Below are 11,748 nucleotides of genomic sequence, written 5' to 3'. Positions count from 1 at the left end.
TCCGGTGGGAATCGCAATGCTGCAGGTTTTTAGAGTTTCCATGAGAGAACGTGGATTTTGATGATTACAGGTTATGTTGAGTGATGGACACAAAAGCGTCCGCGCCTGTGCGAACTGTGTGAGTATGTGTTTTTAGTATTCTATCTCGTTTCGCATGTTGTTTGTTTCCTTAAACTTGTGAATTTGTTTTAGCGCAAGAGGAAGAAGATATGTGAATGGTACGAGATGACGTGATCGACGTGCGTGTGTGAATATGTGCGAGGGATGATGCTGAAGTGGCGGTTTTCCATCCAAATAGGCACAGTGGCACCTTCGTTGGCGTCGTGTCCTGATGATCTTTTGACAATTTGGTTTTATTTGACAATATGAGATATATTTTGCTCCTTGTAGATTTATATGTCCATATTTGCTATATATTAAATCGTGTATATTTTATATTACTTTCTTGTTATTAGGTTATTAGTTGTGTAGCTCCAGTTTCTGATCTATGGAAAGTGGTGAAACGTCTTCACGAAATACAATTTCATTCGTTTTCCTCCCTTGCATTGGCACGCTGTGAGTGGTGTCGACTTCCAGATGAGGTTTGTGCATCTTGATTATTATGCGTTTAATGATAGATACGGAGGTATCTTTGTCAGAGGTTCCCATGCGGACTGTCTCGGTGTGTATCTTGTTATGATTTCTTTTATTTAGTACATCCTGCTTCTTTCGTGTTTTATTCACTGCATATGATATTTCAGTGCAAGAAGAAGAAGAATTGTAAAGAATCCGTAAGTGGCCCTAGAAGACGCAGTCATCGTGTGAGGTGTTGTCGGCAGGAACGAAGAGTCGAAGTTGTTGAAGAAGTCGTGTGACATTTGTATTGTTTCCGGTTATATACAACGCTATTTCACATATCTATGTATATATATATATTATTATATTATTATATATTATTATACTAAATCTTCAGTTGGTTTAGTTGAATGTTCAGTAATGTAATTTTTACAAGGTGGTTTTGTATATTAGATGAGTAGTTGTTCGATATAATAATATGTGTATATATATATATATATACATTTCACAATGTAATTTTCCATTATGTAAAATATATATATGCATATGTATATGTGCGCGTATTGTTATTCTCATTGTTTCTCGGATCGTTAATTGGTTGAATATTCCATAATGTGGATTTCGTATATAATTCTCTAGGTTCGTAGAAATGTAAATCTATATATTTATTTCTTTGCGTTTTAATGGTTTAATAACGTATACATACATATATATATATATATATATATATATATATATATATATATATATATATTATGAATTTTTCCCAAAGATACGCGTACGCATGTGTATATCTATATATGTGTGTGTCGCAGAGTAATCTTGTATACAATTTTCACTTTTATTAGAATGCTGATGTAGTGTAGTATATTTTATTTCTTTTATATTTTATTAGATTACCAATTATTCAGATTCACGAAGTAGGTCACACACACAGATATGCATACACGTGTGTGTATACACATGTGTTTTCGCAGAGGAATCTCATACATTTGAATCGCGGCTTGTTTTATTTATTAGTTCATTTAATTATTTCATTTTATTTGTATTTTATATGTCATTGCTGATTGGTTGTAGTGTTTCTTCTTATTGATTCATTTATTTCATTTTGATTGTCTGTCGTATAATTCTTTTTATTTTGATTGGTTAGTTATTAGTTAATTTATTATTATTGGTCGTGTTTAATTATTCATAAGTTATTGGTTCGTGGCGTCACGTGCGGAACGCGGGACGTGACACCCCCGCCCTTGGTGTTCAAATTTCCGAAGGAAATTTGACTGATCGTAGCAGATGTAGTTGCGATTGGTTGTTGGTCCATCCTAACGGGCAACAGCGCGAACTACAATTCCTTACATCAAAAGATTTCTTTGGGGTTATTGTGTCGTGTTAAGATTGACATTTATGCATTGCAGACAAAATATCGCGGGTTGGAGTTTTGTTATTTGTATTTCACACAATCTACAACGCGCTCTTTGAATTTGTGTGCATAAAAACGTGTTGGAGGGTCTTCGTATGGGTCGCGATAGCCTAAGTCTAGATTATCGTACCCGTCTTTTTATTATTTTTTTATTAGAAATATAATTTATTTGTAAAGTATTAAAGTTACTACATACATGCGTTGATTGGTGGTGGATGTCCCTAATATGTGGTGACTTTTGCCAATATCGAATTAATTATCTATCTGTTAATTATTTTTAACTTTATTTTAGTAGGTGACGTGTAATTCAAATAAAATTAATATTATTTATGTATATGTGTTTCATTGCGCGTGCGTAAGGACTATTCCCTATCCGTGACAATCTAAGATGGCCGTTCATGAATGTCTCTAGTATATGGTGAATTTTATTCATGCGGTTTTGTTATTTATTTGTTAATTATTTGTGACTTTATTTTAGCAATTGACGTATAATTGAAGTGGGAATAATATTATTCTGTATTTATTTTAGTATGTATAATTATTGCATGTAGTTCATTGCGCATGCGTGAGAACTGCTTCACGCTCGCGACGGATTTCCAAAATGGATGTTTGTGTACGTCTTAAATAAGAGTGTGGTGTTTTGTAAATTTGTTTGATATTGTAATAATTGTTTTGTTACTTAGTTTCAACTCCGTTCTAGTGAAGTGTCAACGTCTAGTTTTGTGTTCGTCGTAATGTGTATGTTTAATTTAACATTGTTTTGTATTTGTTGTAATATGTGTATATATACTGTGTGTTATTTTAATGTAATAGCGTGTGGATTATATCGTTGTCGAAAATATTAATTACTAATAGAATCGTTTCACGGTTTAATTATAAGGTAGTTTATATTTATGTAGCTTTTGTTTACTTGGTTTAATCTAATGCGTGCATAGTGTCACCAGTCACCACTGTGTAGTATAACCTTATTTCTTTATACGTAATTTAATATAGTAATGCTGTAATAGCTTAACACAATATGATAATTCCTAATTTTAATCATGTTTGATTATTAATGCTCGGCTAATCTATCTTGATTAATTTCTAGCCTATTTCTATTTTACTAGCTATTTCTATATCTTCCCTATTAATCTGTTGTTACTTAGTACTTGTGATTTATTATTATTTCATATTTGTATAGTATAATTTTTTGAGCTAATTTATGTATTATTGGTTAAAACTTGTTTATTGAATTATTACCGTTTGTAGTTTCTCAAATCCTATTCCTTCGATGCTGCGTTACCGTGTGTAAGGCATCATCCGGTTTTCATTATATTCAAAATACTTACTACATATACCTTTATTCATCCTATATTTGTGAGTATAAACATATCATTTAGTTAATTAATTCCATATGCACGTAGTGCATTGTGTGAGCGACCGCTATTGTGCATTACAAATCTGTTTCTATATGTGAGATATAATAATAATCGTGTAATGTAAGTCGAGACTAATTCATGTATTATAGATTAGAATTTGTACACTATATTATTACTGTTCATAGTTACTTCGTCTTTATTCTCCAAGTCTACAAGCCGCGTCGTTCACGCAAGACACCTACCCAACTCACTTGGCTGGTTTTCATTATGTTCTTATTTGTAAGTATATAAAAAACGTTATTTAATTTATTTAAATCAATATGTATTGAGCTGTATTGTATCAACTATCGCTATTGCGTATTATAGAATTTATTTCCATATGTTGGATACAATAGTTTAACCATATTATATAGGTTAATATAATATAACACTTTCTTATTCTAGTCGTACCTATTATTGTCATTTGGTTAGCCTATCTTAATCATTCTATAACCTCTTTCTTATTAACTGATTTTATTTCTTCTTATCGAAGACTGCTGCGCGAATGTTATAATGCCACTAATCTTCTTGATTTTTTAGTTTCCCTTTTCATTGGACGGCTGTAAATCTATTGTCGAATATCAATCGTTGATTGATATCGTGTTTCTTTTTGTTTGATTGTAATATTGTTGTAAGTTTTAATAGTATTATTTCCTTTCATATATGTCAAGGCAATTGAGGTCAGTTCTTGCATTTTTTTCAGCTGACAGTCGTATTCTATGTTCTACGGAGTGGATCCATAATTTATCTCTGCGGAATTCCTGCATGTACACTTCCTTCTACGATGATTAATTGTGGACTAGGTACTTTTTACTTTCACTGCCTTTAATTATGTTATTGAATTAACACGTTTTATAGAACACAAATAGTAATCTTTCTTTTGTTTTTAGGTTTCCACTATCTGCACTATTCGACAAGCAGTGCCGTACTTACTTTGGTTTAACCACGATTGTTATAATCGTTTAGTACTATTATATTTTGTATTAAGGTAATTGAGGTTAATTCTTCCATTTGTTTCAGATGGCTGTCATACGTTATGTTTTACGAATATGGGCTTATGGCCTGTCTTTGCATATACACTTCCTTTTACAATAGTTAATTGTTCACAAGGTACTTTTCACTTTCACCGTTTTAATCACTTTATTGAATTAATACTTTTTATATTTGAGTAATGTTTAGAAAGTACATAGTAATTTCCTTTTCTTTTTAGGTTTCCATTATCCGCATTATACGACGAGCAGCGCTACACTACATACTACTGCACTGTGTTACCTTCTGAAAACGTTTCGTTTATTGTTTATTTCGGTTATGCGCTAATTTTAACTTATTTAAGTGCACTGTTCGCGGAATCCCTTTCACTTCAATCATGACGTTTTGGTTTTCTAAAATTTCTAACACTCTATGCGGTCCCGAATATTGGTCGGAAAATTTTCCTCTTCTGGGTTCCTTTAATAGATATACTAGATCTCCTATTTTGAAATTTTGCGGGTTGATTCGTCTGTCATAGTATTCTTTTGACTTTAATTTGGATTTTATCAGATTTTCTCTTGCCATTTGTTGAACGGTGACGATTTTATCGAACAGGTCTCTGAGATACTCTGCATATGTTGGTTCCATATTCTCCTCGGTTATCATCTCGCCAGTAGGTTCTCTGGCTAAGTGCCCAAAGACTAGTTCGTGTGGGGAGAATTTTGTTCCTTCGTGTACGGAGGTATTGTAGGAGAACATGGCTAATTCCACCCATTCGCCCCAGTTTCTGGAATTTTCGATGTACAGGTTGAGGTATTCAGTTAATACGTGGTGAGATCTTTCGATGGAGCCGTTGCTTTGTGGATGGTATGCTGACGTGGTATACCTTTTTATACGAAATCTTTTTGCTACCTTTTTCATCAGCGAGGATGTAAAATTTGCTCCCTGATCAGTAAGGATAGCCCTCGGTGAACCGAATCGGCAAATGAATTGTTTTACGAAAACGTCAGCTATCTCGGCCGAAGAGATTCCTGCCATCGGGATCCCGATTGAATATTTTGTCAGTAAGTCTTGGATAGTTAATATGTATTTATTTCCCTTTTGTGTCTGTGGTAATGGACCGACGATATCCATACTAATTTTATCGAACGCTTTACCTGGTGTGTCTGTGAGCACCATGGGTTGCCTTGTTTTTATTCTGGTTAACTTTTTCAATTGGCATTCTTTGCATGTTCTCACGTATTCCTGGATTTCTTTCTTCATGGTTTTCCAATAGTAGTATTGTCGTACTCTTTGGTAAGTTTTTGTTACTCCCTTATGTCCTGCTACAGGTGATTCGTGCTTTTCTCGTATTATGTTGCTTCGCGCTTCCACCGGTGGGATAATTATTTCCCCGGTACAGATGGTAATAGCTATGGTTTCTCCCATGAATACTTCTTTCAGTTTCCTGATTGTATATCGCCAAGGTATTTCTTCCAGGTTTGTTTTGCTGATGCTAAAGGACGTTAATTGGTTTTCTTTTACCACATCCAGTAAAGATTTCAATGAGTTCAATATATTTTCTGGCGTTATTGGAGAGTTTCGATCTTCCTTTACGGGTAGGGACACGATGTATTTTCCGGAATCTTGATTCAATATTACTCTTCCCAACATTAAATCTCTATAATACGGCAGTTTTCCTGCTTCCTTCATTTCTAAGGCCCCTTTATCTATCGGAGTGCCATGTATATCGACGAATATTATTCTATGGTCGTTTACTCTCGTAATCGAGTCTCGCGTTTCCAAGATTCTTAGCTCTGAAAGTACTGCAGGCATTGCGTCCTTTCCTTGTTGCTGAATTGGTTCGGAAATTGTTATAGGGGGTTCTTCTTCATTCGTTTTATCGATGTCGGTTATCTCTTGAGTGATTGTTTCCTCGTCTGTGTTTACGTCGATTTCGGCTAATGCGTGGTCAAAATGTTTTGTGGGTGTTTCTTCTATGGTGACGTATTTTCGAATGGAAATTTTTTCTTGTTTTCCTGGTCTATTGTGCTGCGATAGTTCGCGTGGTTTAACTTCAAATGTGGGGGAGTCTTCGGTTAGTGTGTCTAGTTCAAATCTCTTGGGTGCGGGATATCGACTCGGTGAATCTTCCTCTCTTTTCCTGATTGGCAAACAAACCTCAGGGGGGTTTCTAGATAAGGCGTCTGCATTCGCGTTTGCCTTACCTTCTTTGTGTATAATGTCGAATTCGAAATCCGCCAATTTTAGTTTCCACTTCCAAATTCTTGAAGTAGGATCTTTGATAGAATGCATCCACACCAGAGGTTTATGATCGGTTATAATGGTGAATTTTCTCCCGTACAAATACGGTCGGAAGTGCATTGCGCTGTAAACGATCGCTAGGCATTCCTTTTCTATCGTGGAATAATTTTGTTCGGCGGGGTTCAATAATCTTGAGGCGTATGCGATCGGTAGGTCTTTTCCGATAGGTCCTTGGCTTAGTACGCCGCCCACGGCATATCCAGATGCGTCTGTCGTGAGATTGAATGGTTGAGAGAAGTCCGGGTACTGCAAAATGGGTTCTGTTATAAGGGCTGTTTTCAAGGTGTTGAATGCATCTTCTTGGTTTTCCGTCCACTTGAACGCAACGTCCTTTTTTAGTAATTGCGTCAATGGTTTCGCAACCTTGGAGAAATTGGGTATGAACCTTCGGTAATATCCAGCTAATCCCAAAAATTGTTTAACATTTTTTGATTTCCTTGGCCGTGGAAAATTTGAAACTGCCTCGATTTTCTTTGGGTCAGGTTTAACTCCATTCTCACTGATTACATGTCCCAAATATTTTACTTCGTGCCGTAAGAATTCGCACTTGTCCGGTTGCAGTTGCAATTTAGCTCTCCGTAATCTGTCCATAAGTCGATTAAATTTAATCTCATTTTCGTGAATGGATGTGGGATAAATTACTATATCATCCAGATAAACGAACAGCTCTATTCCTTGCAACCCTGACAGTATCGAATTCATCAACCGCTGGAACGTTGCTGGTGCATTTTTCAGTCCGAAAGGCATTCGTTTGAACTGAAAATGACCATATGGCGTCGAGAATGCAGTTTTGTGGGCATCTTTCGATGACATACGGATTTGGTGGAACCCAGATGCTAGATCGAACGTGGAAAAGTATTTCGCACTTCCCAATTGGTCCAATATTTCAGTGATATTGGGTAGTGGATAGGCATCGCCTATTGTTTTGTCATTTAATTTCCTGTAATCAATAACCATTCTCCATCGTTTATTACCTTGAGAGTCCGGTTTCTTCGGCACGATCCATAATGGGGAGTTATACGGAAATGTCGATGATTCCACAACGTCCGTTTCTAGTAGTTCTTGAATCTGGCGGTTTATTTCTTCCCGATGTACGGGAGGATACCGGTATTGTTTAACATTCATCGGTATCTCATCTGTGGTAGCAATTTCGTGTTGTAAAACGTCTGTTCCTTCTAGTGTCTCCCCTGGGAGATGAAATCTATCTTGATTCTTCCGTATTAGCGCTTCGACGTTCCTCTTTTCTTCTTCATTTAAATGCTCTAGTCGCAATAATTCCATTATTTTGTCGAACCTATTTCCCTCAGATGCTGAAACGGCGTTGCACGTAGTATGAGAGGGCGGAGTAGGAGTTGCAAATTTTTTTATTACTATTGTGGGTACGGTAAATTCGTAATCCCTCGAGGTGGTATTAATTATTCTTAAATAACCACGTCCCTTATGGTTTTTCACGACCGCATTTCCGAAATAGACTCCCTTAATCGGTTCGATTTTGGGGATGAATCCCTCAATTTCCTCCGGATTTGCGATATTTATGGTACAGGGTACCGAACTTCGTTTCGGCACAATTATCTTTTCTTTTGTATCAAACGGGATGTAGATATCCCCCCATTTGATATGTTTTTGCCCGTAATCCAAACGGGCTCTGTATTTTGCAAAAAATTCGGAACCTAAGATTCCGTCTTGATTGATCAGCAGGGAATCATCAACTACATGGAAAGTAACGGGGTGGCCCGCAACCTGTATTATTGTCTGCCCTAGGGTGACCAGGCTCGTTGCCGTAATTCCTCGAACTTCAATTATCTCTTGCTCGTTGATGATCGCTGACTCGGGTAAGGCAGGTTTCTTGATAATGTTAATTTCTGATCCGGAGTCTAGCAGTAGGTTCGCCTTCGTGTTCAAATCTGGGGAGACTATTCTCGCGGTAGGAGTATTTGAGGTTTCTTTTATTTCTATTGAAACCATCCGGAAAGGTCGACGTCCGAATCTGAGTCCAATACCCGGTGATACTTGTATGGGACGTTTAGGAATATTTTCAGTAGATTTAGAATTATTCTTTGAATTTTTATTACAAACCTTTTTGCTTATAGATTCTGTTTTGGGTTTAGGGATGGCTATACTTTTATTCTCTATAGTCTGAGTTTTCTTAGAATTTAATGGCTTGACTTTGAGTTCGATAAAGTTACTTTCTGATGGTTTTATAGAAGTTTTTGAGGGTGATACGCTCGCTATCTCTTTTCGTATTATATTTGAAACGTTCACAAAATTCGTGGAACCTTGCTTTTGTATTCTTGCCGAGTCAACCGTGATATTAGGCAGGGGATAAACGTCGCCTTTCGTTTCGTCGTTCAATTTCCTAGTTTCTGCCTCTTCTGAAAGTTCTTTGATATTAGTGTTGTTTATTTTGGCTGGGGATTCGGGAGATTTTTCACTCATGATTTCGTCTGTGGTGCCGTGCGTCCTCTTGCTACTTAAAGTAACATCGTCTTTTATCGCAGCAACGGAACAGTGTTTGTATTGGAAGATTGGTTGTTTCAAATAATCAGCATCCCTCCTTTGACTTGGATCTCTTTTGAGATGTTTATCTACGCATTTTTCTTTCCAGGTTATTGCTCTTGCTCTTTTCCTAATATCTTTCTCTATTCCCGGGTCGCTTAGACGATTCCACGACGGCGATACAAATCTCCAATCCTGGTGGTGGTTTCTGATGTTGTTACTATCGTATAGGGGACGAGTGTTGTTTCCATTATAATTATTCGGAGGTGTCGGACGATTCTGCGTTGGCGGCACGAATCTTCGATCCTGGCGGTTGTTTCTGATGTTGTTACTATCGTATAGGGGACGAGTGTTGTTTCTATTATAATTATTCGGAGGTGTCGGACGATTCTGCGTCGGCGGCACGAATCTTCGATCCTGGCGGTTGTTTCTGATGTTGTTACTATCGTATAGGGGACGAGTGTTGTTTCCATTATAATTATTCGGAGGTGTCGGACGATTCTGCGTCGGCGGCACGAATCTTCGATCCTGGCGGTTATTTCCGTTGATATCGCGATTGTTGTTGTCGTTGTTAGGGCGAGAGGCGTTCCAGTTAAGACTGTTTGGGTTTCCTAGTCGTTGACATCGCGATCTGATATTTATTTGTTTCAGTTCTCGCGTAGCTCTCACGGCTTGGCAAAACGCGTCGTCTAGGGATTGATATCCGGCTAATTTTACCCGCATAAATACCTCGTTTGGGAGTCCTTTAACGAAGGCTTCTGTCGTGTCCCAATCTATAGTGTCTTGGACATCCGCGGACACGGTATCAAATCCGCATCTTTCCTCGTCCATTATTGCTAGCCTGAGATTTTTGACGCGATCTATGTAATCTAAGATCTCTTCCCCCGGTCGTTGAAACACCGTCGCTAGTTCACCTCTGTATTCGTTAATTGTTTTTCCCGGACCGAACATATTTTTTAACCTATTTCCGAAATCGTTCAGGGTTAATACTACACCGTCCTCTACGGCGAGAAACGCGTGTCCGCGTAGTTTGTTCATCAATAATTTTACTAGGTAGGGTTCTTGACTTCTTGGCACCATACTTCGAGCTCGTTCGCATGCCCTTAAAAATTGAAATACCGGTGGTCGATGGCCGTCGAACACTGGCACTGACTCGATCGCGTCTTTTAGTTTAATTGATTGAAAATTATCATTAATGGGTCTTATTCCTCGCGGAATTAACGGCGTCGATGTGGGAATTTCGGTATCTCTCGATTCCCTACTTGCACGCAGGTCTTCTTCCACTCTGCTTAGACTTGCATTAATGTCGGTTAGTACGCGAAAATTCTCGTCCCACGCTTTCAATTTTTCCGACAACAACGTAATCGTGTCCTCGTTTAGTGAGTCTCGTGCGACCGCCATGTTTTTTTTTCTTTCTTTTTGTATATGTTTATGTGTATGTTTCAGTTAATAAATTGAAAAAACTTTAAACCTATGAGCGTATGTTATTGTTTATACCAACTGTAATCCTCCGTGCAGCGTATCCCACCGCTGCCACCAAAATTTTTATCTATATATATATATATTGTTACGTTTCGCTATCCAAATTTTGAAATTTTAAACAATGTAGTAGTCGCTGCCACCAGAAACAGTCTAAGGACTGTTTCAATTAGATATTTCTTGTTAGATTATGTAGCGTTGACCGGAGTTTAGGCCACTGGTCAACAATCTCCACGTTTCGGCTAACCTGCTATGCGCAGGAATACTAGCACGGGAGAGGATTGTTTGGAATAAACAATTATATTATAAATAATTATTACAGGCGGAATTAATGACGAATTATACTAATCATTGATATTATTTATTATTTTAATTATTGATTATTAATAATAATTAAAGTTAACTCACCTGACGTTGGTCTCCGCTGATGAACGGGCAGGCCGCTGGGGTGATTCCGGTTTTACAAAGATCGACACTTCTATAATTTTTCGTTTTAATCTTTATTTAATTTGAACAGTGTAAACAACAGTGTGTCCGGACGTGTTTAACAATTCGAAATTCTAACACAAAAACTTGAGCCAACTATTGTTTTGATTCTAACTGACTAATAACAATTATTTTATAATTCGAACTGACTAATAACATTTATATCTCGTAATTCTTAAACTCGAACTGGAACGAACAATTATTCTCTAATCCTAACTTAAATTCTAATTAAATCAACTGAACGAACTGATATCAGACTCACTCAAATTCAATTGAACGACTAACAATTACTCTCCTTATTTTCGCTAAATTCTCCTGAACCAACTAATCACAATTGCTCTATCCTATTTCTTTATTCTAACTGAATTACTCTTCTTTAATTTCGTTAAATTCTCCCGAACGCTAACAATTTCTCTGACTATATTCTAACTGAACCAACTAATGGCAGTTACTCTCTTTTCACAATTACTCTGATTGTTCTAACTGAACCACTAACAATTAATCGCTAACGCTAACGCTAACAATTAATCTGACTCTTCTTTATTTTTCGCTAAATTCTCCCGAACGCTAACAATTACTCTCTTCTATTCCTTTATTCAACTGACCCGCTAACAATTACTCTGATTTGAATTGTGTCGCTACGCT

The 11,748-nt window shown here is 37.0% G+C and overlaps 3 long non-coding RNA genes across 4 annotated transcripts; all 3 read left to right on the top strand.

Moving 5' to 3' along the window:
• Positions 1-518: 518 nt before the first annotated feature.
• On the top strand, positions 519-2,302 carry LOC126926665 (uncharacterized). Its single transcript, XR_007714746.1, has 2 exons — positions 519-661; positions 741-2,302. It is a non-coding gene; the product is annotated as an uncharacterized LOC126926665 (long non-coding RNA).
• Positions 2,303-2,485: 183 nt separating this feature from the next.
• LOC126926649 (uncharacterized) lies at positions 2,486-4,556 on the top strand. Of its 2 annotated transcripts, XR_007714722.1 has the most exons (6): positions 2,486-2,852; positions 3,516-3,609; positions 3,910-4,000; positions 4,055-4,172; positions 4,260-4,306; positions 4,390-4,556. It is a non-coding gene; the product is annotated as an uncharacterized LOC126926649 (long non-coding RNA). The 2 variants fall into 2 exon arrangements; XR_007714721.1 differs by lacking the exon at positions 4,260-4,306 and having other exon boundaries at positions 2,487-2,852; positions 4,073-4,172; positions 4,390-4,555.
• Positions 4,557-9,420: 4,864 nt separating this feature from the next.
• LOC126926693 (uncharacterized) lies at positions 9,421-10,234 on the top strand. The gene is made up of 2 exons (XR_007714781.1): positions 9,421-9,462; positions 9,754-10,234. It is a non-coding gene; the product is annotated as an uncharacterized LOC126926693 (long non-coding RNA).
• Positions 10,235-11,748: the final 1,514 nt, after the last annotated feature.

This window comes from Bombus affinis, chromosome 18 (assembly GCF_024516045.1).
Source record: "Bombus affinis isolate iyBomAffi1 chromosome 18, iyBomAffi1.2, whole genome shotgun sequence".
Taxonomy (NCBI): domain Eukaryota; kingdom Metazoa; phylum Arthropoda; class Insecta; order Hymenoptera; family Apidae; genus Bombus; species Bombus affinis.
Note: the sequence above shows the minus strand (reverse complement) of the source record. Positions and strands in the feature narration are given on the sequence as shown.